At 48.2% G+C, this 26,975-nt stretch overlaps 1 protein-coding gene across 2 annotated transcripts in view; it reads right to left on the bottom strand.

Moving 5' to 3' along the window:
- LOC119458206 (neuropeptide Y receptor type 5) overlaps window positions 1-23,889 on the bottom strand; it is a 299,626-nt gene extending 275,737 nt beyond the window's left edge. For both annotated transcript variants that reach the window (XM_049665604.1, XM_037720032.2), the window contains exon 1: window positions 23,792-23,889. The gene's annotated coding sequence lies outside the window, so the exon portion shown is untranslated. The remainder of the gene's footprint in view (window positions 1-23,791) is intronic.
- Window positions 23,890-26,975: the final 3,086 nt, after the last annotated feature.

The following is a 26,975-nucleotide window of genomic DNA, read 5'->3' as shown; positions in this document are numbered from 1 at the left end:
CAAAGCCTTTGGTGCTGTTAATGAAGTATGCGATTGTAGGTGTACTGCCGCGCGCGGACAAAACGCATCTGAAGAGAGCATGATTAGCTTCAACAATGCGCCCACACTACCTTTCGATCGCGGTGACGTCATTTAATTTACGCTCCGGTGCCACGTGCTGATAGCACAGAGGTGGACACGACGAAAAATGTTTTTTTTTTTTTTTTTTTTATTGGCAGCTCTAAGCAGGCTAACAAACGCCAGTCGCAGAGCTCCATTTTATGTACCTGCAAATGCATATTGTGTCCAAAGCGGGCGTCGTACCTCAGCAGAAAAAAAATCGTACATGCATACATCCTACAGGTTAATGTACTATATATAGCTTTGAAACTTTTATCTGGTTATCCCATTGCTTGTCAAAATTGCGGACGCGAATGTAACCGACGTCACCTATCGTTTAGTGTAGTGAACTGACGTCACCTATCGCTTAAGAGTGAGCTGCAATTATGCGAGCACAAATGCGCTTTCCAATCTTGACATCCGCCGGGATTTTGTTGCTGTATGGTTGACAGTTGTTGCCAGTTCGCTACACTCTAAACTCAGTCCAAAGCTTATCTAAAGCTGCGCGCCAAAGCCAAAGGAAATATCCACCGCAGTGAGCACCGGCCGCGTACACTCCTTGATCGAGAACGGTGTAGTATATATGCCTTAATCAGCTCCTGTCGACCCGTGCGCGCTTGACTCTTATCCACCTCCGCTCTAAAAGGTTGTCAAAGCACGTAGCGAGACACTGAACATTGAGTCAGAGGGAGAGAGAAAGCACGAAGAGGAAATGCATTGAGTCAGAGAATTGGACACGGTCCAAAGGGGCTGGAAGTTGACCCCAAAAAAAGAGCGCATTCAGGCTCGTTCGCACTGATTCCCGAGGAGGAGAAATGGCGCAAATCAAGAAACGGCATCATTTGCTGCCAAAGATGAGAGGAAGGGATGAATAAAAGAATGAGGGCTGCGCCCAGAGGGCAAGTAAGAGAGAGAGAGACACACACACACACGTAGTTACGGGTGACTTGTATCACTGACCCAAATAGATTTCTTTCGTTTTGTTTCACGGCTTTCTCTCACTCGGCGGGAAACAAAAGGAGGACTGGGGAGAACTTTTCTCGCGCTCCGCATTTCCCCTCGAACAACGCAGAAAGGGGGGAAAACAAAAAACAGGTGGCAGAAACCGCGCATACACGCCAGAGCCATTTTCGCGAGAAACGATCGTAAAAACTTGCCGGTCGATGGCGCGGCGACTTCGATCCCTCCCTCTCGCCACCCTCTTCTTTGGAAGCTATATGACGGCGCGGGAAGCCACTCGCTGCCAGAAAGTAAATAAAGTGTCCGCGAAGGATAAAGCGACATCGGCGGGCGTACAGCAGACAGAGAACGCAACAGCGAGCCGCCACCCGTCGGTCCGATAACGTTTCTCCCGCAATAATAAAAACACACACACAAACAAAAGAGTATGGAAACTCGCGGAGCCAAAAAACCGAAAGGGACGCATGCTCGCTGACCGACCGTGGGTGATAAATAAAGCGCTGGTCAAGCGATGGGCTTCCCCATCTCCGCTGCTGCCAGGTCGGGTAACCGAGCGCTCCGATTTGGAGTGAGATATCGAATACCTCATTACGTGTTGCCTACCGGAGCACCGCCGTCACGCTGACCAAGAAGTTGCGCCGACGCGCGGCTCTCTCTGACTCCAGCCATCTGCCTGAGCGCGACTGAGCTGCGGGGCACAGCGCATATTCCGCTGGGAGTTGTGCTGCACTGCTCTCCTCCGCGTTGAACCCCTCAGTTGGCCATTTCACTAGCGAAGAAAAATACTTGCATAACGGAACAGTGCTGAAGCTACGAAGCGTAGAACGGTACATACAGCTGTTGTGTATTCATGGTGCGAAAAGGCAGGCGTGCCTTTCCGTACCTGAAGCGATAGATTATCACCGCCATTTATTGCGCACCTATGATGTTCCAGGAATGTCCTGCGCACTATGATGCACTACACACAAGGAATTCATTATGATATTACGGCGTAGCAGTGTCGTTTGCGTGGCTCTTGTAAAGGATTAGGCTAGTTGGTGATTTGTCATCCTACAAGGATAACAGCGAAAAAGCAGGACAAAGGACGACATAACAAATGAGAGGGTGAAGCGCTGACGGCCGGATAGTTCGGTTTATAACGAAACAAAAATTTAGGCTTATTTCGATGCCTGTCATCTTTATTGTGCCTTCTAAATGCAGCAGGGTATCAGTGCCGACTATAGCAGCAATTTACACACTTCTTAAAGCAAATTTTGCGTTAAAGTAATTCCCAGCCAAAAACGACACAGTAAAGTTGCGTACCATCGAGATAGACCAAGGACGGCTTGCACGAACATTTAATAACGAAAAGAATAACGAATTTAAGAACGCATTCTTAAATGTTTCCTAGATAACTCCTAGTTCGCACCGGAATGCAATCTTAAATTCGTTATTAGTTTCGTTATTAAATGTTCGTGCAAGCCACCCCAGGTGTTAGTCGAAGGCGCAACGAAGGGTCACCGGAGTGTATTCGCGAGTTGGCGTATTCCGCTGAATTCTAATGTTCTAAGGCATTGCGACGAGCAACTAGGCGAAGTTTCCATGCTGCATTAGGCCTTCACAAAGACACAGGCACACGCTGGGCTACGCATTGCTTCGCCGGCACTTACATAGTGCCCCAATGACCCGGCAGCTACATAAATTTGATTGTGTGCCAGGTTTCAACATAGCGGCCATGATATTTTCAGACTTCACAAACCAGCTCTTCAGGAAGGCCGTGTAGTAGGCTTGACTGCAGAGTTTGGGCAGCTGCCTTGGAATCACAAAATATGGGCCAACTCTTAGGTGGCTGTTGATGTCTGTAGTCAACAGCGCCTCTAAAAGCCACAAATTTGACATTGCGTTGATGATGTGGCTTTTACGAATGCCAACTGTTTCCGTATGGGCATGGCGGAGAGTTCCTCGTGCAACTCTTGCGATTGTGACGAGGCCATAGAATATAGCCTCATCTACTGCCCTTGTTTTGTTAACAAGACACAGACTTTGCGTGCTGCTTTAAACCGACTGTTTGACAGGGCGTTCACATGAGAAAGGATATTGGGACAATGCACTCAACCGTCATATGCACAGGAAGCCGCCAGAGCCCTGCTTCACTTTGTAAAGATGACGGGGCTGAGCGACCACCTTTGAATGCGCGGTTAATGCAGTCGTCCGCGCGCGCGCATCACTTGTTATCCCTTTTCTTCTCCCTTTCTTTTATTTTTTTCCTTTTCTGGCTACTACCCCCTCCACCAGTGTAGGGTAGCAAACCACGTGGAAGCTGGTTAACGTCTCTGCCTTTTTTTTCTCACTCTCTCTTTTCTTAATGGTTTCTTTGTAAGGTGCTGCACTGTTAAAAAAAAAAGTTATATTCTGGTTACAAGTTGCTTCCGCTACTTACACTAATGTGTCTTGAAACATATTGTCAGGAAAAATTGTGTTAATGTTCTCACGAAGACGACGTAGGTGCTTTGAAAAGGACATTTTTCAGAGGAAATTTCTTTGCACACAGTTCTTGTGCAGTAATTGACAATGTGTGACAAAAAATGGGAGCAGCAAATATTCAACTTTAAGAGCATACGAGTTGCAATTTTTTTATTATGACAGCATGCAGTGTGTACTATATAAGCTGAAACTGAGGACATAGAGAGAAAAACCCACAGGGGAAGCATTACCCAACCACAATACCTTTTTTTTTTTTTCAAGGAACTCCAGCTTTTTGTAGCCTCTGTCTATGTCAAACATGAATACGAACGCTGTCGAGAGTGGTCGAACAAAGGATGTCTCTCGTGGCAACGTATTGCCAAAGGGACTTGTCTTTGTCAGGGCAACTGCTGCAGCTTCCCTCATCGATACTTTGCCTCCAGTGGCATCCTTTGTTCGACCACTGTTAATTACTTCAAGCCTACGTCTTCCCGTGAACCTCTGTCTTATGTGTGAACACTGAAGTGCTCGACACTGTTAGAAGCGGTTATGCAATGAGGGTCTTATGACGGCACAGTATTGCAGCGGTAATGAATTCTCAAAGCGTCGCAGCATGATTTTATGCATTTCGAATTTCATTTTCTTAATTAATGCTGCTTTCGACCTCAAGATGAATTATTTTTTCATTCACCGCTGCAACGAAGAGCTTGGGGGAATTAACGTTTCCACCACAGGAGTTGTAGGGTTGCGGCGATATTACTTTTCGCGCTCGACACTTTCGGCCCTGCAAGTTCGTCCAAGTGTCGTAGATAAACACGAGGAAACAAGAGCGACAACCCGATGCCAGTGAACATGCCGCGGGGATAGCGAGGAGCACCACCGGATATGGGAACAACTTGCACGGCATCGGACGCCGCCGGGATTGGGCAACAGGACTCCTCACGCCAACACCACAACGTCAACACGGATGCTAGCACTTGGGCACTCGGGAAGCAAGAAAGCATTTTTTTTTCGCACCTCGCTAGCCTTGTGCAGAAAGGGGCACGCTTGTCTCCTTTCCGGCCGAGAGCGCTTATGCAAGAACAAGCCACTGGGCGCGCCGTGGAGAAGCCGGAGGCCGTAGGGCGCTTGTTTTCGCTAGCACCGTTGCGACCCTACGGCGACCGCCGCGGGCATCACCGACACGTGCGTGCGCAAGCGCGTGCAATTCGGCTCATTTCCCGCCGCCTCCGCCCAAGTCATCGCTGCGGCACCCGGCCACCAACGACGAGGGACACCGACGCTCCTCCAAGTTTTCTTTGTCCCCACCGCGCGGTGATCGCGTCGGTGGCACTGCTGCTGACCTCTCCCGTGCGTCTTCGTGCGCGTTTCTAGGTTATTTCCCGAGAAAGCACACTATCACGGCCCTGCGACCCCTCGCACACCGCGACCGGGTATATACGAGCTGCCTACCGCGCATCCGGCGAACAATATCCGCGTTGGCCGCGGGGCCGCTGGACAGCAGTCCAAACAACAAGAACCGCGCCGTCGCGCAGCCGAAAGACAAATCAATCGAGCTCGCACACACTCCTCCGCGTACAAACACAGGCGCGCGCCTGGGAACGCTCACCGATTGCGCCGCGCCTGCTCGCCACCTCCCCACCAGCCTGCACCGTTCCGCCGGCAAAGAAAGTGTGACGCGCGCTTTCGCAGTACTACTCGCCACGCCACCAATGCTGCGCTTCGAACCGTCGGAGGGCCCGCGCTGTCCCATACTGCGCGCTGATTGCTCGCTGTCTGCGCGTAATTGAATAGATAGGCGCGTGAAAGGACTCTGTCGCTGATCGGTGTGTGTGTGTGTGTGTGTGTGTGTGTGTGTTTGTATGTGTACCTTATATAAGGACTGGCGCCTCCTCTGTCTCGAGCGCTCCTCTTCGCTGCGTTCGTCCCTGTTCTCGGTAAACGGCTCGTTCGGGACCACCGTTCGAGCAGCGCTGTACATTCGTTGCTTGTGTTGACGCAGAGACGCTTTGTGCGCTACGAGCGCCCTTATACGGCGTGCTGTAAACGTCCGGCGATGGTTCATCACCACGGAGACCACTTTATACCAACGCAGATGTCCAGCAGGCGTCGCTTTTTTTTTTTACCCCCTTTTTTCCCCCCTTCTCATTCTTGAAGGAAATGAGTCTGCCAAACAATCACGGGACGCGAATATACGAGGAAAGTGGAAAGAGGCGACGGAGAGAGGGTCTCATCAGGTGTTCCCTTTTGTCCAGATCATGTGCGCAGTGGCAGTATATTTGGCAATGATGCTCGTAATTGGTGGATCCACTTGCAGCAATATCCAGCACCAAAGAACCATTTCGTCTAACCAATTAAGGGAGCGCGGACGTAATCCCAAGCCAGTTCTCGATACAGCGTTCGGCCTGTGATTGCGCTCATTTCGCCAGCACAGGAGAGCAGCACTTGTCGGGAATGAGCGTCCAGCTCTGTACCACATTAGACGGTAAATGCATGTCGAAAACTCGATTTTTGCAGCCAGAGAACAGCCACCGGCTCATCGAATTTCATCCCTTATATTTCTTGAGAGCCCCACATACCATTTATTCCGCTTTTCTGCTTTTTTTTTTTTTTTTTTTGTCTCTTTCTATCGCCTATACGTGCCGGATATGCCGGATATACCAGCAACGAACATTTTCTGCGGCGTTGAAAGTGACCCTCTGAAATTTCTATTATCCCCGGTGCCTTCCTGCTATTTCGGAGCCGAAAAATGAAACAGGCGCTGGAGGAGAGAGACCAAAAAAGGCAGAGAGGTTAGCCAGAAACACACCTGTTTGGCTAACCCACGATTCGAAGAGGACATATGCACGCACCACGCGAGCACATCAACATTCACATCATAGTTATATATAGTCGCAGAGTCCATTAGACTTCTGGAAGCACCGCAACGCTGCATTGGCTTTCTGCGTCAAAGTATTTAGTATCTAGCCAGGGTTAGAGTCAAAGGCACTCGTACAAACCAAACGCTCTCAGAAATCACAAAAGTGCCTTCATTGCCTTCTGAACCGATGATCGGTGGGGACGGTGTTCTAGTATAATCTGTTCACTCAGAGGACGATCATCTGGTTTCCTGAATGCGTTAATCATAGATTTTCTTTCTGCTTCAACGTGAGGACAGCGGCAAATAAGCGGCCAATGTTCTCCTCGCATCCGCAGACATCACATGCAGGACTGTCAGCCATTCCAATTAGTGTGACTAACGGTCCATGCAAGTCTCTATACCCCACCCTGTCTCTCTCCCTTATTTCTCTTCCCCTTCTCCCTTCCCCCAGCGTAGGGTAGCCAACCGGACTATCGACTGGTTAACATCCCTGCCTTCCTTATATCCCTCTCTCTCTCTCTCTCTCTCTAGCCAGGGTTACAAGATATTTCTTATGCGTAAAAGAACCTTGATAGCGAGAGAAAGATAGGTAAATGAAAGGCAGGCAGGTTAGCCAGGACCGAGCCCGGTTGCCTTCCTTATACGGGGACAGGGGGAAGGTGTAGAAGACTAGGCATTGGAAACACTTCCACGACGCAGGAAATGCAGACGAATTTTCAGCCTTGCCTCACGGGCGGTCGCTCGCTCCAATTTGTTTCAGAAAATGCAGCAGCGTTCTGGTGGTTTTCCGCTACTGCGTTTTAGTAATAAGTTTGTAATAGGTAATAGGTTTGGTCCCTGCGCAGGACATTCTCTCTCTCTCTCTCTCTTTTTTACCTCGTTTGGTGGTACCCCTTCGTACCTTTCGTAAAACAAAGCAGCAAACAAACAAAGAGAGTTAACATAAAAAAATTTAAATAAATAGCGGTCAACTACTGCGTTATAATAAAATCACTCAAAATAACAAAAATTAGATATTTGAACAGATACTGATAGAATCGCGACAATGAGAGTTTTCGTAAGCAACGAGATCTGACGCGATTGTGTATGAAAGATAACTATGCTAACATGTTTTCGAGCGATATATACTGCCGACATCATTGTAAAACTTATTTACCAACCTCCTCCGTAACAACCTACAGACGCGCCGTGAAATTTCATAGTCCCATAGCTTGAGCCATATTCAATAAATAATTCAGCCTAATCTGAGTAATTCGTCACATAAGCCAGAAACCAGATGATCGTCCTCTGAGTGAACAGATTATACTAGAACACCGTCCCCACCGATCATCGGCTCAGAAAGCAAGGAAGGCACTTTTGTGATTTCTGAGAGCGTTTGGTTTGTACGAGCGCCTTTGACTCTAACCCTGGCTAGAACTTACAAACCAAATAAGCAAAATTATTCTGGCTAAAGGGTTAAAGAAAGGGTCGAGCCAGTTCTCTTCTGTTAAACAGTTGTTGCTGTGGCGAGACTGAGCTAAAGCGTGCCTCGGCTACTCTATTGCTCTCATGTTATGCAGCAGAAACTAAAGAAATAAATTATAATGCTAATATAAAAAGTATAAAATGAAACGAAGCAGAAAAAGATCGTTGAAGTGCTCCGAACGTGTTGCTAAGTGACTGGCTCTGAAGCGGAACAATATTCTCAATCCATTCTACAATAGCTGGCATACACTGTGATGAGATACGCGAACGGTATGAAAATTTCCGTGCGTACGTTTCTTTGGTAGAGCGTGTGCATTGCTTGCTGGAAAACTTGTCCCACATCTGCTGCAACCAGACCGCGAAGTACTCCAATGCAAATTTAATCACTACGAAGCATCGCATGTTGAACACCGTGGAACATCGCAGTCGCACAGCGATACAAATAGTTCGGCCGAGTGGCACATTCGCAGTGACGTCAAAGAGGTTCAATGAAGAGCACCACATACCCCGTTTATACTTCACGAGCTACGGGATCGGCCCATATTTTCGGCGGGATAGGTGGATAGCTAGATAGCTGAAAAAAAAAGAAACTGGTCTGACGATGCCGAGAATGCCATTCGCATTAAAGAGAGTTCTTGGCGTCTTCAGTTTAAGTTCAACGGAATGAACAGCGAACGCTCGTCTTTCCTGCTTGTCGTAGCTCGTTTGTTCTTGCAGATATGCAATCTGTTCGAGCTTTCGTGTCGATTCAAGCAAGTTGTGGGAAAAGAAACAAATTCGCTGTGACATGAAACAAAGCAGGACGAGCAACGAACGCCGCGTCAATTCAAACCAGCGCAGTTTCACAGGTCCCTGCCTCGCATCAAGAGACGCCCGATTTCTCCGCGCGCCCGCAACGCGCAACAAATAACCGATCTGGCTGCTTCTTCGTACTTGGGCAACGAATAAGAGAGGGGAAAGTCAAATCCCAGACCAGGCGTTGCGCCACGCTTTCGAATTTCCCAGGTGATTTACCTTGTTTCTACCTTTTTGTTCGTGCCTCAGAAACGTTCGCTGTAATATTTTAGGGAGAAGCTCCGCCATTGTCACTTGTGTTCACTAGTGAGTCGGCACTCGAAAAAGAAGACGCCGCGGAGGCAGAACAGAATGATGCGCATCCAAAGTTTCGACACTGTGTACAACCTGTTTTCTCTTTCTCCGCCTGTGTCTATAGCTTCGCAATGCTTCATTGATTGCCTTGTTGGTTTGTATAGTTTCGCTTCACTTCGTCTCTCTCCGTCTTGGTGTGCTTTATTTAGCCCCTTCACTCCCAGAACATTACCGCGAAGAGCAAGTCACTTCGCTGCTCCGCTTTTGGATAAGATGTGCCAAAATTCTGCGCAGTGCCCATGAAGCGCAGCTGCACCACCCTGTGCAACGATTTCGCAGGACAGACTTCAGACATTATGGCAAATGAGGAAACAAAATTGAAATTCCTGACTAAAAATACTTACTGCACTTTTCGCTCCTTCAATTGCACAATCCCCTTTTGTCGTTTTCGCTCAAATGCCTCGCACTTTATTGATCGTTGAAACAGCGAGGGGGACTGGAAAATCGTGGCGATGATCTCCACGTATAACAAAGGCATAACAAACTCTCGTGCTGACATGGGGCGCAAGATGACATTCACTTCCCCCCACGCTGTAATAGCTAAAATAGCACTGCTAACGCTCGATAGCCAATTGACGCAAACTCAGGGCAAGAAGAAGACTTTGCGGCCGCTGACTCTCTATGGCGCAAACAAATAAATACACAAAAACACGCCCAAAAAATATGCAGATACAACAGAAATGTTGGAATCTATGTGAAGTGAAGCTTTACGGAAGGGGTTTATTAGGTGCACCACAAATCTCACAACTTTAACTCCACGTATTTTTTTTTTTTTACGTTTGTGCACTACACTGCTCACAAGTACGCCCAAATGCAAAAATCAAATCAGGTGGATGCAAGGTGTGAGATGCCTACGCAGCGATGTGACGAGGACGAAGGCGATGTACGATGCTTGTCGAGGGATGAATGGTGAAGACAGGCGCATGTACAGAGAAGTACGACACATATTATCTAGCTATATTTAACTCTGTATCCCTTGTGTCACAGTGGCACATAATGAATGGCTAAATGAAAGAAAATCAAGTACATCAACGAATCCGTTAAATATAATGCGCTATTGAATTAGGATGTTGTTGTGCTTTAGAAATGCATATGGGCAGACTTACATGTTCATGTGTTTTGCAGAAAATTTTTAAAATTATTATAACACGCAGAACAGAGCTGCGCTTACGGGCACTACTTTGAGCATGCAGGGGAGGGGTTATATAAGCCCGTTTGCGCACATATATTCGGCACGCATATAATATCACCGTCGTATATATATATATATATATATATATACGCCGAGTTACTGATCGATGGCACTGCAGACATCAACAGCAGCTATGGCAAACCGAGGCAAACACGCACACACACGCACACACACACACACGCACGCCCGCACGCAGATGTATGTGCGTCGATATTTATACTGAGAACATGGATGAACACAATTACACAAAATTCCTTTATTAAAACGCAAGGCTTAAATAAAGAACGCGATAACCTTTCGGAAGTGTATGTACAGATAATGAACACTTCTCCATTGATCGTGCAAGTGCGGTTCTGTCAACTTGTCAAAGAAGGGTTGGGTGCCCATTGAAGGACATGTAGAAGTTGGTTGCGTACTTGACAGCTGTTCATACGGGCAAAGTTGAAGGCAATAGCATTTAAGAGACTCCCGAGGAAAGCGGGATATTTGGTGTACTTTGATTATTTGCAGGTGTTAACAACCTATCTGGCCCGGAACACATATTGCGTTCCCATTTGGGTGCCGCATGGCGCCAACGAATAATTTAATCAAAACTTCCTGTCAATAGTGTATCAGCACAAGGCAGAAGAACACAATACAAGAACGAAGGAGACAGAGTTCCATCCACTACGTGTTTACTTTCTACCCGTGTGTTAACGCACTGCTGCACACAGTACACTGCCCTAGGTTTTTGGTAACTATGTCACTTTGTTAATTCCCATAGGCTCCTGAACCTTAACGCAATGAAGTCGAACGAAGCTGGGGCCAGCGATAAAAGAATCGGAGAGTCGAAGTCAGCTTACGCCTACTGTTACCGATGCGGCACGTGGCGTGGTTATCTGTAGCAAAAAGAAAAGGAATCAAACAGTATAAGCTGACGGGGGAAAAATGCTCGCTTTCAGTGGGCATGCGTCCAGCCAAGCCGATCCCAATAAAAGCAACGGCGATAACTGCGCTGCGCGATCCGGTAGCCGGCTTAGAACCCCCGCCAAAACAAAGTCGAACCGTTCAAGCGCAGAGAGTTTTTTGGTGGCGGTGGTTAATATCGAAGTTATATGCTTTTGTTGCTCCTTGGGACTCCCTAGAGCGTGCGCCCGCTTCCGCGTAGATTTGGCAGAGCCGCGAAAACAAAGGGAAGAGGGTGTGTATGAAAGAGTGGATCGTCGGGCGGCCATATAAGGGTGCAACCGACGCCAAAGTTCTCAACCCCCTGAACATCACGAGAAGATGTAAAAAGGCGCTTCTACTGTGACGGCGGCTGCGTATATGGCGCGACCGCGCGGGCCCTGTCTTGAAAGCGATTTGCGATGGGGTCAAAGTGCGCCGAGCGCTGATAGCTTCGCGTGCGCTGTGTTCTCACCGCTTAGTTCGCGTTGAAGCGAGAGGCAGCACGAAGGTCAATTCGCTCGCTGCTGCCGCCGCGCTTTCTCACTCCAGCGTTTTGACAGCGAGTGTGCGCGCTCATCAGAGTGAGATGTTTGCATGTGCGCCCGTGACACCATGCTTGTTAATTTAGTTAATAAGCGAGTGTTGACAAGTCTATACGGCCGATAAAACTATGATCCCTACTTCGTGTAGCTGCCTACTAATTTTCTATCGCCATCGATGCTTCGCCTATCGGGCGAAATTGCGCGTTTTTTTTCTCGTTCTGTTGTGTTCTGTTCGGAGCTCCAGACATGCTTGAGAGCGGAGTGAAATTCAGTGGGGCAGACGATAACTCGTGCGATGCCGTGACAACGAGAGAGAAAGAAAAGAAAGACAGACGGCAGCATTGTTAACCAGGAAAGCGTGTGGCCGACTACCCTGTGTACGTTGGGAAAGGAAAACAGGGCATTAGAAAGAAGATAGACGGAGGAAGGCGGTGAATGTGCGCACGTGCGTGGACAGTACCACACATCCAGAGGCACTCGCACAAGCCAGTCGTTTTCAAAAAGCACAAAAGTGCCTTCACTGCTTCGACCGCACCGCGCGAAGGGGTTCGATAAAGGCACAGAGGTGGTGTGGAATTAACGATATAAAGGCACAATAGTGCATGCGGACTAACCTTTACCAGATGTGTGAGATTCGAATCATCAAAAAAACGAAACAGATAGGAGTATCTGCGCGTAGGAATTTTTTGTTAAAATTTCGTACACACCTTTCCTTCCTGTATTCAGCATTATTTTTTTTCTTTGGCTAGACTATGCCTTGAAGATCTGAACGCTTGCTTTTTTTCTATTTTTTTCCTATGTGGGCTGCATCGTTGAAGGTATATCACTGTGGATCATTCGTTATTTTATTTGTGGTGTCGGAGTATCAAATGAACAGGTGTCAGGATCGCATCATCCACGCTTTAATAAACTTGCATGCAGTTAGATAAACCTGCAAGCTCAGGCAACCTGTGTATAAATGTTGGCTTCCTTCGAAGCCTCGCTCCTTCGTGCTCGATTTTAACACAATCACGCGTTGTCTTGCCATTCTATCTTTCATCACCACGTTCGTCTTCTATGCCAGTGTCCGCAATATTGTGCACAGAGATGTTCACTTACTTCCATGCTCAACAAGTTCGACGACCAACCTTTCTCCCAAGAGACAATCCTCGAATGCAGACATGGCTCTACGTGTATTTTATTACTGTTAAAGCATTGTTGTACTTCTTCGACCTACAGGACACAGTGAACGCCTTTAGAACTTTTTTTTGTCTCTCTGCCCTCCTCCTTCACCTCCCTCGGTCTTTCTAAGCATGTTTTACACCAACCCACGGGCAGGGTAGCAAACCGGCGATCTGCTTCTGGTTAACTTCCCTGCCTTTCCGCCCTCTTTCTCTCTCTTTCTCTTCGTCTTCGGGTTCCTCCCCTGAAACAGAATCCTGCAGACTGTACAGTTCCGAAGAGGGCTTTGCGTTCCTTCATCTAGTCTGCCTCGAAGCCAAGGTATAGGCGGCACAAACGCGCCATGCAGTTCCCTTTTAAGTGTATGTGCCGGTTCACTGATTGTACGCACTTTGCTTATTCTATTAAGTTGCCGGTGCCTCAACAAACAAGCGATGACTGAGCCGTGCACTTGGTGCCCTTCCTCGTTCCTTTAGCCCTCTCATATGTTTCGATCCGCAGCGTTCTGCAAATGCCTAACGTACGTTTCCTTATTTCGCAACTGATTTCGCGCCCAGAAGGCAAGGTTTGCGCATTTGCTGTGGCTGTCTCGTTTCTCTGTCTGATATTTTTTTCCTTCCTTTGTCTATTTTCTCGTCTGCACCGATATTATGGATTCGTGGTTCTAAAGAGTTTCCAAATAAACAAATTCCTCGCTCCGTCTTCTCCTTTCTCCGTCTGTTGGTCTGCGCCCCACTGCGTTCTCTAATATGAATCGTTACGAAGTTTCCCAACTTCTAGTGTTATCGAAGCAGAAGCCCCCTCACCGGGGTACGCGCCATTTCCAGCTCACAGCGTCTTGGCGCTCATAGCAGCACGGCGCGCGTGAAGACATCTCGTATCAGATGTTAGGCAGATGAAGAAAGGTGCGACACGCCTGCACGTCAATGGGGCGCCAGCCAGGCAACGGCGACATTTATCTCAGTAAATGTTATTACAACGATGCGCGCTCTGCGACATCGCGCATACCTGAAGCGTACGCACACTGTATGATTCCATAAAAGCCCAAGTGCTAGGACGAAATGTGGAAGGTCGCTTCAATTACTGCATGCTGCGTTGTAGGAGTGCACACGTTTGCAGACAAAGAGGAAAAAAATACCCTGAAAGGCAGGATGTTTAAGCAGGTTGCACCTGGTTTGCTAGCCTACACCGGTGGAGAGGGCAGCGGGCAGGAAAGAAAAAGATCCGCCTCCGTTCCACCCTGTGAAAGTGGATGTACAACGAAGCTGTTGCCGACGTTAGACAAAGTTAGACGAGCACCACGAGCGACGTACGCCACGCACGCATGCGTACGTGTGTGGAAGTGCATCCTCATTCTCATCCGCCAAGCGCGAGTGCGTTATTGAACATATTCAATTTCTCCGAGTAAATTGCATCAGAAAATTCGTAAAGGCCGACTTACACACAAGCTACAGACATGATAGCTTCGGATTATGCACGAGAATAACGGCATCGTCACCTGACGATATCGCCTGATGACGTAACCTGATGACGTCGTCTCATGCGTCTTGGAGAAGCAGCACACTGTGCACCGGCCCCCATTTTTGTGTGAGCGAGAGCCGCCCACGCGGACACGAAAAATCCCGATCAACTAGAGGCTAACAGCTTCGCTGTAAAAATGAAAGGGAGAAGGAAAGGAGGAAAAAGTGATGCGCGCTCACACGCAACCGCGCCATCAAAGGTGGTCGCAGAGCAAGGGCGACTTCAAAAACATGCACCACTGGGTTTTGTTCCTGACTCATACTCTTTACTGCCAGAGAACTACAAGTTTCAACCTGTCACCGATAATATGAACCGCCACTTACTGGATCAATCCTCCCGGTTGCGGGTGCACAGATTAGCAATAATTATCGAGCAGTGCACCGGGGCGTTCAAGCGAGAACCAATGTTGCACCTTACTTCTGTAAACATTCCTTCATTCGTACTCTATTTCTCTCTCTCCTTCGGTCGTATGAATGGGGTTGGTAAATCATGCTAAGGGGTGCATAGCATCACTTAGCCTATAGTGATTGACTGGGGCTGCCGAGTCCGTGATTTTTTCTTTTTCTTCATTGGCGTGACTCATCTCGAACGATGCGCCCTCGCGGCCTTTTAATTAGTTTGCCAAGACTTGAGAAGTGATCCTGCGGTAGCATATTGTGCGCACTTGCTGTCGTGAGAGTAAAGTGTTCCGTCTTTTGCGGATGGGGGAAATATCTATGCTCAGCTGTCCCAGCTGCAGACGGCTAGGACAATGCAGGCGTTAAAAAATATTAAATATGGGTTCACGTCCGGGTGAGAAAACGCGTAAAAAGTGCTTCCGGTTGATCATCAATTTACAAATAAAACCAGAAAGCTCATCTAAGGAAAGTCTTCTGGGATGTCTACTTACTGGATGAGGGATGGACTTGGGGGGGGGGGGGGGGGGGGGAAGTTCCTGCTTTAGACGCGTCACTGCTTCGTGTACGTAACTGTTTTTTGTTGCTTATTTAGTGAGACAAGAGAGGAAGTTTCGTAACTGAACAGCCTGCAATCTCAAAACCGTAGTTAAAGAAACACTAAACGAGACAAAGAAAAATATAGATAGAAAAAAATAACAATCAGCACCTTTCCCATTGCTTAGAAGGAAAGAAACCTGGCTCACTGAGAGTTTGACACGAAGTTGCGAATATACATATCACGCACAATACAGAGCCAGTGCATTTTCCGTGACAAGCAGCCTCTAATAATGCTAAAACGTTGACTTGACTAGCAAAGCGCATAAGATATCACAAACGTGGAAAAGTCATCTTGGCATTAACTTGAGATGAAACAAACAGGGCATCCCTCCAAAGTACACAAAATGCCAGTGACACGAAAAATTAATCATTACACTACAGTGTGATAAAATTACGGAACACAAATTATATCTGATGTTACCTCTAGAAATTGTCTCTGAAATGTAGGCAATCGATTCAACGACTGGTGCGGAATCTCTCGCACTGAGACGAGGAGAGACAACTCTATAATGGTAGATATTAGAATTTCACCTGTATCCTTGTGCCCGTGGAAATATACGCTGCCACTTTTTAAAAGATACCACAAGTTGTTCATTGTGTGACATTGCATTTTTGTTTTTGTTTCTGGGGTTATACGCGCCAAAACCACGATCTAATTATGAGGCACGCCGTAGTGGGGGACTTTGGATTAAGTTTGACCACATAGAACTACACACTAAAAGCGGGGCCAGCATTCCTAGGGTCGACACCCTAAAGGTGCTGGGAATGTTCATCTAGTCTACCGGTGGCAACATTACGACGCTCAGAAAAATCCCGACCAAGACGGAGTGCATGATTGGATTAATCAATAGAATCTCCAACAAGAGGAGCTGTCTAGAGGAGGCCAATCTCTTACGGCTATTCCACGCATTTCTCATGAGTCACATCATTTACGGTGCCGCAATGAACAAGTGGTACGCGTCTGAAAGGCACAAGCTGGGCACGCTCATCCGTTAAAGCATCAAAAAAGTGATAGGAGTACCAATAAACGCCAGCACGGACCGCCTTCTTCAACTAGGTGTACATAATACACTCAACGAAATCATCGAAGCGCAGGAAACGGCTCAAATATCACGACTCTCTAGCACCCCTGCGGGGAGGGAGATTCTCGCGGTCTTAGGAATCGGCTCCACTGTAGCGATGTAACGTACATGTGAAACGTCAGATCAACAACGGAACAACATTATGGTTGCTCCTTTTCCCAAAAACGTGCATCCACAACACAATGCGAGCAGGTGCAAAGCTAGGGCTGTGGCATTGCTCCGGAGGATATAAGCCTCGCCTCACACGGTCACTTTCGTTGACGCGGCCCAGTACGGGCACACATCGGACTTCGTCGCAACGGTAGTTAATCACAACGGACACGTCGCTTATGCGGCCTCTATCAGAGACACCACCCCGGCTAGGGCAGAGTAGGCTGCGATCGCTCTGGCACTTCTCGACGATGAGAGAGCTGAAATATTCACTGACTCGAGGGCGGCGGTCCGGGAATTTGCCTCTGGTACCATCGCGGAGGAAGCACATCGAATTCTCAAAGGCAAAGTCATCTAGCAACATACAATCACGTGGTTCCCAGCACATCTCGAGCCCCAACTCGACTCCCTCCCCAACCTCAATGACACAGCATACGTCCAAGCTCGCGCACTAACCCTCCGCGCTGACGCCACTGCGAGTCGAGGCTCCGCCGATTATAGGCTCGTCGAGTTCCGTGACACTTTCTCCACATTTAACGAGGTTACCAAATACTACTACCTTGGTAGGAGACTATACCCTCCCCCACACGGCCCACTAACCAGACCTCAAGCTGTCACACTACGCATGCTTCAGACGGGATCATATCCCAACCTGCATTTATTTCACTGCATCAATCCACACTGCGTTAGCCCAGACTGCCCTATAGCTGCGGACAACGTAGTACTTTAGACCGCATGCTCTGTGGATGCCCCTCGTTGCAGAGGGGCCCGCATCGATGCACTGCAGAGGAGTGGAGCTCTGCTCTTCGGAGCTCCGACCAGTCACGCCAATTTTGGGCTGTCCAGAGAGCCCACGATGCGGCGCTGGAGCTCGGTGTCCCCGTCCTGACGTGGGTGCGGCCCGCGGCTTCGTCGCCTCCCTGAGATGGGGCAACGGCGCTTCTCAGGGCCTTCAATAAAGTTTTTTGTCTGTCTGTCTGTCTGACCTGTAGTTATTTAACGAGCACCCAATGCACGGTCGTTTTTGAATGTCGCCCCCATCGAAATGCTGCCCTCGCGGCCGGAATTTCATCCAGTGACCTCGAGCCTATCTGCGCAACGTCATAGCCACTAAGCAACCACGGCGAGTCATTGCAGATTGGTATCACTGCTGTTCGCGAAGTCCGCAATATATTTGTACCTGCTGAAAATGTGGAATTTGGACACCACACTAAAATGCGGCATTCATTGTGTTTGGCGCAGCAAAATTAAGCGGCTAAATTACGCACAGCAACTAAACATCGGCATTCTTAAGAATCTGTACAGCTGTTATTCTTTACAGTAAAACTGCTCGCAATATTACCTCTGCAAAATACAACATGCGTGCGCATCGGTCTGGTATATTATATATTAAGACGTTAAGTCAAATGTTTAATTCAGACAAATAGAGGAACTCCATATGATTCCTAGAATGCAAAAAAAGGAAATTGTGCAGAAACCATCGACAACGATTGTCAATTCAAGACGAACGAACGAACGAACGAACGAACGAACGAGAGCGAGAGAGCGACCGAGGGAGACAGCGAGAGACCGGACGCTTTTCTAACCGAGTCCGACCATCGACCACCTAGCTACCATCGACCACTGACCAACCACGAAAACCACCAATCAAGCAAAAAAAGAAAGAAAAACTATTCACTTTAAAAATTGCTTCTTGACGTCAGTGTAGTAGTTGCTCAACGACGGTTTTGTTTGTCTTTTATTATTATTATTATTATTTCTTAGTGCTATTGCTCAATTTCGTGCACAGGACTTTACCAATCTCATTCTACCTCCTGTCCAGACTGCGAGAGAGACACGTTCGGAGGAATAAACGGGCATTTTTTCTTAAAGAACTTCTACAATATACTTCGCCTTATTTTATCACTGATAATAGGATCACTCAGTGCCGGTGTGGTATCAAGGCCCCGTATAGTTGATAACTGCAGGCACCACCTTTAAAACGAGTTGTCGCTCACAAAGCGTTGTTTTGGTTGCAAATAATTCCTTTGGTGCTCGGCATCCCACGAATATCATAACATTTCTGCAACTTTCTTTCTCTGCGCGGTATGCATTACAGCGCAACAGGCGATGCGTTCCTGCGTTATTTTAGGCCCGTGCTCTCGGTCATCTGGTTACGCAACTCCGTCTCCCTGTCGTCGGTGCGGGGCTTTCTCCTGCGTCTACCGTTCCAATTCCGCTAAGTAAACTATCTTCTCTTTCGACGGCAGGGAGGAATACAGAGGCGCCCCAAACAAATTGGCGCGCTGCGTGCAGGCTGCGACGTCCCGTATGCGGCAGGAGAATCTTGTTACAACGTGACATTGAGTTGCACGCATTCCCTTTCTGCCAGGTTTGCTTTTACTTGGCCACGTGACAGGAGAGGAGAAAGACGAGCGGAGCACGGTGGCAGAAAGTTGCGCCATAAGCCACGACGCGGAATTTTCGCCATCCGGACTGGCTTGTTCGAAAACTAGGTTGCCTGCATCGCGAACTAGACAATCTATTCTCCATCTGACCGACTCCGTGCAGCACAATCCAAGCTATGAGCCGCGTCAGCCAACCAGAAAGTAGAGCCAAGGAAGGGTTCCTCCCCACTGTCCTCCTCTGATCGTCCTTCGCCTGACTCCGAATGAATGGGAGCGTCACGGAAGCATCAGTAGCGTACAATGGGTGATGCCCTCCTCTTTTGCACTGGGACAAGCAGCCGGTTCTCGTAACTGATTGGCTAACACGAGCTTTGTTGCGCTGCACGGAATTGGCGAGGTGGAGTATGCATTGTTTTAGGGCTGAGAATGTGCTCATATATAGGCAGGTTCTTTTGGGACACTTTCCATGTTCTCCTGTAATTGGATGTCGTTCCTTGAGAGGAGTGCTGCATTTTCCGGTCTAGAGTTCATGCACTTCGGATGTTGTGTGTGTTTGTTTTTTTCAAACACGGCTGAGAGTTTGCGCACTGTGAACTGTTCACATGTGTGCACTATATCCGTGGCTTAATTTTACAGTCAAACGGCCCCACTGTAACAGGCGTACAGCAGTGCCAATGCAGGGCGAACAGTGCCAATGTCGCGCCATGTGTCCGCATCAGATTCTTAGAAAAAAAAAACTAGAAAAAGAAAATTTAGACCAACAACTATAGAAGTCTAAGAATTTCAGATTACGGAAAACGTATTAACAGCTTACATTCCCCCGTGATGACCTACACACCAAATACTCTAAACCAGAAGACATTACCCCGTGTGTTTCTATGGTCGTGATAGCTCGATTTCGCAACGCGTTTTTGTTATCGCCTTTCGGTTTTCGTGCGCTGGCAATATGACTCGAACACTATCGCTCTTCCTAGATAGACGAGCTCATCTAATCATCAGTCTACGCACACAATCCGAAATGTTTGTGGCATGTTCTGTAATGTACTTGATCGTTTAGCGCCGGTATAAATAACGGACGGACGATTATAGGTTGGGATTCGATGACCGGCGGCTGCGCTTGCTACCATTGCCATCGCCGAGTTATTCGTTTGCTTAAATGGCACAAGTTCACACAATAAACTCTAACGTTTATTACTTTATTTCGCCTTCTTGTCTGGCCGGCCTTCACATCTTTGTGACATTTGGTGGAGGTGCTGATGCTCCCAAGGACACCCCCGGATTGGAACCGCAACAACTATACATATATTCAATTCAATCGCCGCAACACACTGCCCAATTGCTTGACAGAGACGCAAATTTAAGCTGAACTTAGGCAAAATTGTCAGTCCAAACGGTAAGAATTCTTTCCTCATTTTCTTGATCAGCTCCTGCGTCACTTAGTGAAATGCAATAAATTGTGGGGGAAAAACAGTAACGAACTCCAATCGTGCAAACTGTATTCTTCTTCTTCTTCTATTTTCTTTTTCTTTCTTCTTTCTTGCTTTTTTACGAAAGATTAGAAACGACTCCACAGAGGCATTTCTGATAAAAAAAAAGAAAATGTGAAGTATTTCTGTTGACAGCGCACGTTACTATTTTGTTAGCTTATCTCAATTTTTATCTACTATAGCATTTTCAATAGTGCGCTTAGATATGGTTACTCACCTTGTCCAAAAAAGCCTTCGAAGACAAAGAAGACGAAGGGGCAGCTTTATAATAGACCAGTCTGAAGAAGCTTTGCTAGTGCCAACTAAATAAGTAAAAATGAAAACTTCCGCTAACAAGCCGCTTTTTCAATTGAGTTCGTCTTCCCCCATCGATTCCCCAGCTGTCCAAGAGTAAGATGTACTATTCATCGCAGATTTTTCCCAATATCTCTAGTCCCAAAGAACATATATTACCCTAGATCCAACGTCGTCACCACTGCCGCCTTGTCTTCATTTTTTACAACTTGACTTCCTCGCTTTCTTTTCCTTTTTTTTTCTTTCTTTTTGCATTCATCAGATCGATCCACGGTCGCTTTGCGATGCAAAGTAAAAGCAGTGTGCTGCAGCTAACGCTTCTCACTAAAAGACAAAAAATGACTAAAAAGAATCATTTGTTCAGCACACGGCGGCGGCTAAAGTTGGGCCAGCGCAGTGAAGTTTTTTGCTGCTCATTTGAGAGCCCCACGGTCCATCAAGCACATCGTCACTCTCCCTGTGACCCTCCGTTGTGGCTCCACTATAGCCATGAAGCTTTGCTGCTTACCACGAGATCACGAATTCGATCCCCAGTTACGGTGGCCCCATCCCAAAGGGACCACAATGAAGAAGAAAAAATCCAGACTCCAGTGACTTTTTTTTTTTTTTGGTTACCTAATTCAGTTATACTTCGAGCAGCAGTTTATGAACCCCAAACTCCTCGAAACTTGCACCTGATGTTGAGAACACCCGGCACTACTGAAAAAGTTTGAGAGACCTCGAGTGCCACGTGAAGGACTGCTGGAAACTCCTGGGCAATGCTAAAAGTTTCTCCGGCAATCTGAAGCACAATGCAGGGTGCATGCAGCAGACGCTGGACATGCCGGACACGCCCCTGCCCAGATAGCGAACCTTTTTTTGTCCCTTTCCTTTCTCTCTCTATCTCTATCTCTCTCCAACCCCCCCCCCCCCCCTACACCCCAGCGTAGAGTAGCAAACCAGGTGCAACCTTCTTTGTCTTTGTTGTTAGTCCTTTCTCTCCTTTTTACACCAGGTGTAAGTCTTTATGGAGGGCACAAATGTCTGTCCCTCCAAAGCGTGGAGGCAGAGAAATAGGGAAGAGGACTTGAAAGCGGGCAAGCAAGTACAGGGTGATTAAAAGTACAAGTAGGCAACCTGGAGGCATCAAAAAGAACGTCAGAATAACAAAAACGGTAAATTGGATGCAAAGGATGGAAACAAGAAAGGCGTGTCAACCCTTTCTTCGTCGACGCCCAGGAAGACAATATTGACGTACGTGGTATATGTATTTACATGTATGGAAATTAGGGGGGGGGGGTCATTAAAGATAATGTAATGTTGTATAATTGCATATTTTTGCATTAGTTGCATTATGTCCTTAGTGCCCATTGTGAGCCCTCACATTTTCATTTCCCGGTCTCTCTAGTTGTTTTATTCAAGTCAAATTATTCGGCAGACCACCCATATCACAGCTGTTGGGCTCTTAGCTCACAACGCGGGCTCCCGCACCGCACGCCATCGGGTATGTCTCAAACTACATCGCACCTGCCACTCGGCCCTCGAACCGTCCGATCCACCCGATCCGTCCACGCCGTCCGCTGGGCCCAGTAACTGCCGCCCGCCAGATCTCTGCGGCAGTTACTGGATGCCCTTCACGCAGACTATTTCGACTGACCACGGACCGTTTTGTAACATGGTTACAATCACTCGCCCTTTCGCCGTTCTGTCTGGACGGGGGGCCCTCTAACGCCCACCGACGCCGCAACGCGGCGACGCTAAGCTCGGCGCTCTCAGCCGGTGCCTTGGTGCCGGCTGCGAAAGACTAGGAAAATAAAGATGGGCAGAGCGAGTTCGATGCGCAAGTACGGCACGCGCAGTTCTGTTCAAGAAGCCTGCTACGTCGGTCCTCTTGTTCAGGCGCTCCGCTAGCTGCGACCTCTCGGTTTGCGACAAGACAAGAAAAAACAATAATAACAAAATACAATGCGCCAGATATTGTATACAGATAACCAGGCCAAATGGCCATTGTATACTACGGCACTTTCAATGGCGCGAGGGTTGTAATTGAAAAACAAAAAGTCGTTTCTCGGAACACACCAGCGCACATTATTGACGAACGTGCGTGCGACGCAGCGGAAGTCACACACAGAAGCGTTAACCAAAGTTTGAAGTCCTGACCCCGACAGAATTAAAACAACACAATTACACGCCACGAGATGCACGCAGAGTAGTCAGTTCGTTTTCATACTAATGTACGATTGAAAGTAACAACCGGTACAATGCAGAAAAGAAGCCAAGTACATTAGTGCGCTGATAGACACCGCTTTCTTATGGCATGCAAACGTACTGATACCTGCGAAGCAAATTAAAAGTGTACTTCACATAATTCCAGATAGTAAATATGGAGACAGCCTTAAAGCGCGACAACTGAATTTGATGACTGCAAGTTATCGTGCAAAAGAAATGTGCATTTGCACGTGGTCACACCAAAACGGGTGGTTTTACGCTCCGTGAATGTCTGGTGCCATTCGGTAGTGGTAATCAATACGGGCCGACTTTGATTAAGACAGAGAAGTGAAAGTGGCCAGAATGCATTGACCACTTGCATAATCCTTTCCTCCCTGTATGTTCCGATCCCAAATGTTTTCCCGTACATATTTTGAGCCATAATCGAATACTCGGGCTTTCAGAATCCGAGGTTCTCGAATCGAATGTGATTCTGAAGACAAGATTGTTGTGCTAGTAATAAATATTTCAAAGGTTTGTCCACCACCTTAAATAGCTATCACCTGCTTTTCACTGCCTCGTTGTTTTTCCTCGATGTTATAGAATCAATTATATACAATATTTCTGCGCTGATCGTCCAATATATTTTAATTTATGCGCGCAGCTTCGTTGTAGCAAATGGAGGAAAACTACGATTGTGAGAACGCCGGGAGCTTGTACAAGCGCAGACAGCAGTTTGACGATAGGTTATTGGCACCAGGTACAAGTGTTCCGTCCAGATTATTGGCACAATACATGCGTGCATGTTTATATAAGTGGCAGAGGCTTTGCAAGGTTTCATTAACGTGGTGTAATTGAGTGCAGAAGGTGCGAAGATAAACCTCGCGCTTACCTGATTTGCGGCTAGGTGTACTTTTGCGAGAAAGCACCCGGTCGGCAGAGCTGGGGCATCCCACTAGCAGCAGCAGCAGCAGCAGCGAGGAAAATCTGTTAGGAAAAGGTAAAAAAAAAACAAAAAAATCAACACGTCACCAAAGGGCAAGGACGAGACAGCGCGAGATCGCGCGGAGGCTGGGTGGACAGTACCGAATACAATTCCAACCCCCACAATATCTGATCATTTGTGGCGAATCTCCGAAAGACAAAATAAGGACATATTATTTCAGAACAATGACCACACATCCAGTCGTAAGCGGCTTAGCGTCAAATGGCGATAGTGAATAAAAGCAGTTCGCATGCATTTTACCGCTCAACACAGTAAAATGCATGCAGCAAGTGTGCTCGTTAGTTGACATGGTAGAGCGACTGCAAAAAAAAAAAAAAAAAAAAAAAAACCGTTGGTCAGCTTTTCCTCCCCCCCCCCCCCCTTCCCCTTCTCCCCATTGAACCAGGACGCATTTTTATTCAAGCGCGAAATTTTCCATATGAAAAAAAAAACAATATGGGGTTCCTTTGTGGCTAGTCTCGCGTGCACGACATTTCTCTTTCAAGATGCCGTCTTTAAGGTAGGTGGCTTCAATCGGTATTTAAGCTTGGGTTAATAATGTACTACAAATGCTTCAGGGCGAGATGCCAAATGCAAAGAGAAAACAGAACACAGTACCGACCAGCACGGTATCGACACACAAAGAGTAGAAAACAGTATTTTTACCCAAAGTGCAGTAGAAAATGACATGACTTCGTAGTGTGCACGAAGTGTAATTCGCCCCATGGTGACAGGTGGTGCATCGCCATGCTCACGATTACGCATCATGAGCATCGCTTGATAGTGGGCTAAAGATGCAACAGCCAAGTCTCAAGTGCCGTCGCTGGTGGCATAATTACTCTCCCCTTACCCCCTCAGCATTTGGCATCATCACAGGAGGCAGTAGACGTCATAACAAGATACGAGGAGACATGCAGACAGCAATGCGCGTCGGAGAAGTCGGAGCTCTCCATAATCGAGAAGCGCTCACGAGGACGATCAACAGCCCAGGCACCAACCATCCACCTGCGAATAGGTCCTAGAGGAATCACCAAGGTGGACAGACTTCGTATACTCGGCTTACACTTACAAAAAGACGGGGGCGGAGGATACGCCATAGAGCACTGCACGGGCTCGGGCTTACCCGAAAGCCCGGGCCCAGGCCCGGCCCGTGGGCCCGGCCGGGCCGGGTAGATGAGTTTTTTCACGGGCTCGGGCCGGGCTCGGGCACGGCGTGTGCTTTTTGACTCGGGCCCGGGCCGGGCTCGGGTTTTTTGACGCGGACCCGGGCAGGGCTCGGGCTTTCTGCGAGTTATTCTCGGGCTTCTCAACTCTTAAAAACATGTATTTTTCGGTCTCGGGCAGGGTTCGGGCCGGTTTCGAGTCGGGCTGGGGCCGGGCTCGGGCTTAAGGTAAAGGGGTGGCGGGCCGGGCCGGGCGGGTAACGTAGAATATTTCCGGGCCCGGGCCGGGCCCGGGTCTCGCCATAAATGTTTTGATCGGGCTCGGGCGGGCCGCAAAAATCGGCCCGTGCAGTGCTCTAATACGCCATACAAAAGCTACAACACACGACCACGCAGATCTTGCGCATGGTGCAACGAATTACCAGCAGGAAGAGGGGACTCAAGGAACAGGACCTGATCCGACTATTGCAGGCTCTGATTGTGAGCCGCATCGAGTACTCGGCACCATATTTAAATTTCAGCAATGCGGAAGAGGAGGTACTCGACCGACTGATACACAAGGCGTATCAGCAAGCGCTCGGACTCCCACCCGGAACGGCTCCTTTTCGCCTCGAGGAGACAGGGGTGTACAACAACGCACGGGAAATCATAGAGGCCAACCTGGTAAGCCAGAAGGAAAGGCTACTACGCACAATAGAGGGACTGATGCGTCTTGGAACGTCTTGGATATCCCGTGCGGAAGACCAGCGCACTGACAAAAATCCCAACACGAATACAAGGAACTATGCACGTCTCACCGATTCCCAGGAACATGCACCCAAACTTCCACATCGGACGGCGACAAGCCCGAGCGCAGACGCTCTCGAGAAAGTATGAGAACCACTCCAATGCTTTGTGCGTAGACGCGGCCAGCACCGCAAGAAGCACCGCATTCGTCACCAGCGTAGTCGACAATCACAAGACCGAAATAAATGCGTCGTCGGTTTCCAGAGCGAGCGCTGCGGAGGCAGAGTAACTATAGCGATAGCGTTAGCCGTCACGACGAGACCGCACTGGGAGCGTGTCACAGTTTTGACGGACTCATACGGCATGCAGAAATTTTTCCAGTGCTAAAATTTCCAGGGCCGCACATCGCATTCTGAGTGGAGCGCACTAGCTCCCACCATACATACAAATCGTGTGGACTCCGGGGCATGAGTCCTTACGCGGCATTTAGCAGGCACACGCCTACGCCCGAACGCATGCACACCGGGGAGCCGCGAGAGGGACGCGCCGAATAGTTCCATCCCGAGCCCATACCAGTAACTTACACGCACATGCTACAACACTATCGCCTTTCACGAATAACACTACCGCCGCCTCATAATGCTCTGACACGAGACGAAGCCGTAATATGGCGAAAACTCCAAACAAACACGTATCCACATTTGAGTATCTACCATGCCATACACCCTGCGCTGTATTCCTAAAATACCCACATTGCGATCAATGCGCAATGCTTTGCCACATGGTGTGGGCATGCGCAAACACACTACAGCTCACACCCATAACACACCTCAAGACACGGCAATTGGAGGCAGCGCTGTCCAGTTCCGACTCGACGGACCAGATCAACCTGGTCAACCGATCGAGTAGGGCAGCTAAGGCCGCTGGACTCCTGGACTGAGGGGACCGCCCCCTGCAGAGCGGAGGAGCTGCCTACGCTCGTGTGCTCTTTTGAATAAAGTTTATTCTTTCTCTCTCTCGCTCTCTCTCGCTCCAGCGCTATAGCTAGCTGCTCACACTTCACTGCTAAGTACTCTAACGACGACTCCATAGCGTCTGCATTTTGTTGAGGCCGAAGCACAGAAACGCCGTACTCGACATTCGAGTTCAACTCGTTGCTCGAGAGCCATCAGCTGATATCCAGCCTGCTGATTTTTGACGTC

Source organism: Dermacentor silvarum, chromosome 1 (assembly GCF_013339745.2).
Source record: "Dermacentor silvarum isolate Dsil-2018 chromosome 1, BIME_Dsil_1.4, whole genome shotgun sequence".
Lineage (NCBI taxonomy): Eukaryota > Metazoa > Arthropoda > Arachnida > Ixodida > Ixodidae > Dermacentor > Dermacentor silvarum.
This window is presented reverse-complemented; position numbering and strand designations above follow the sequence as displayed.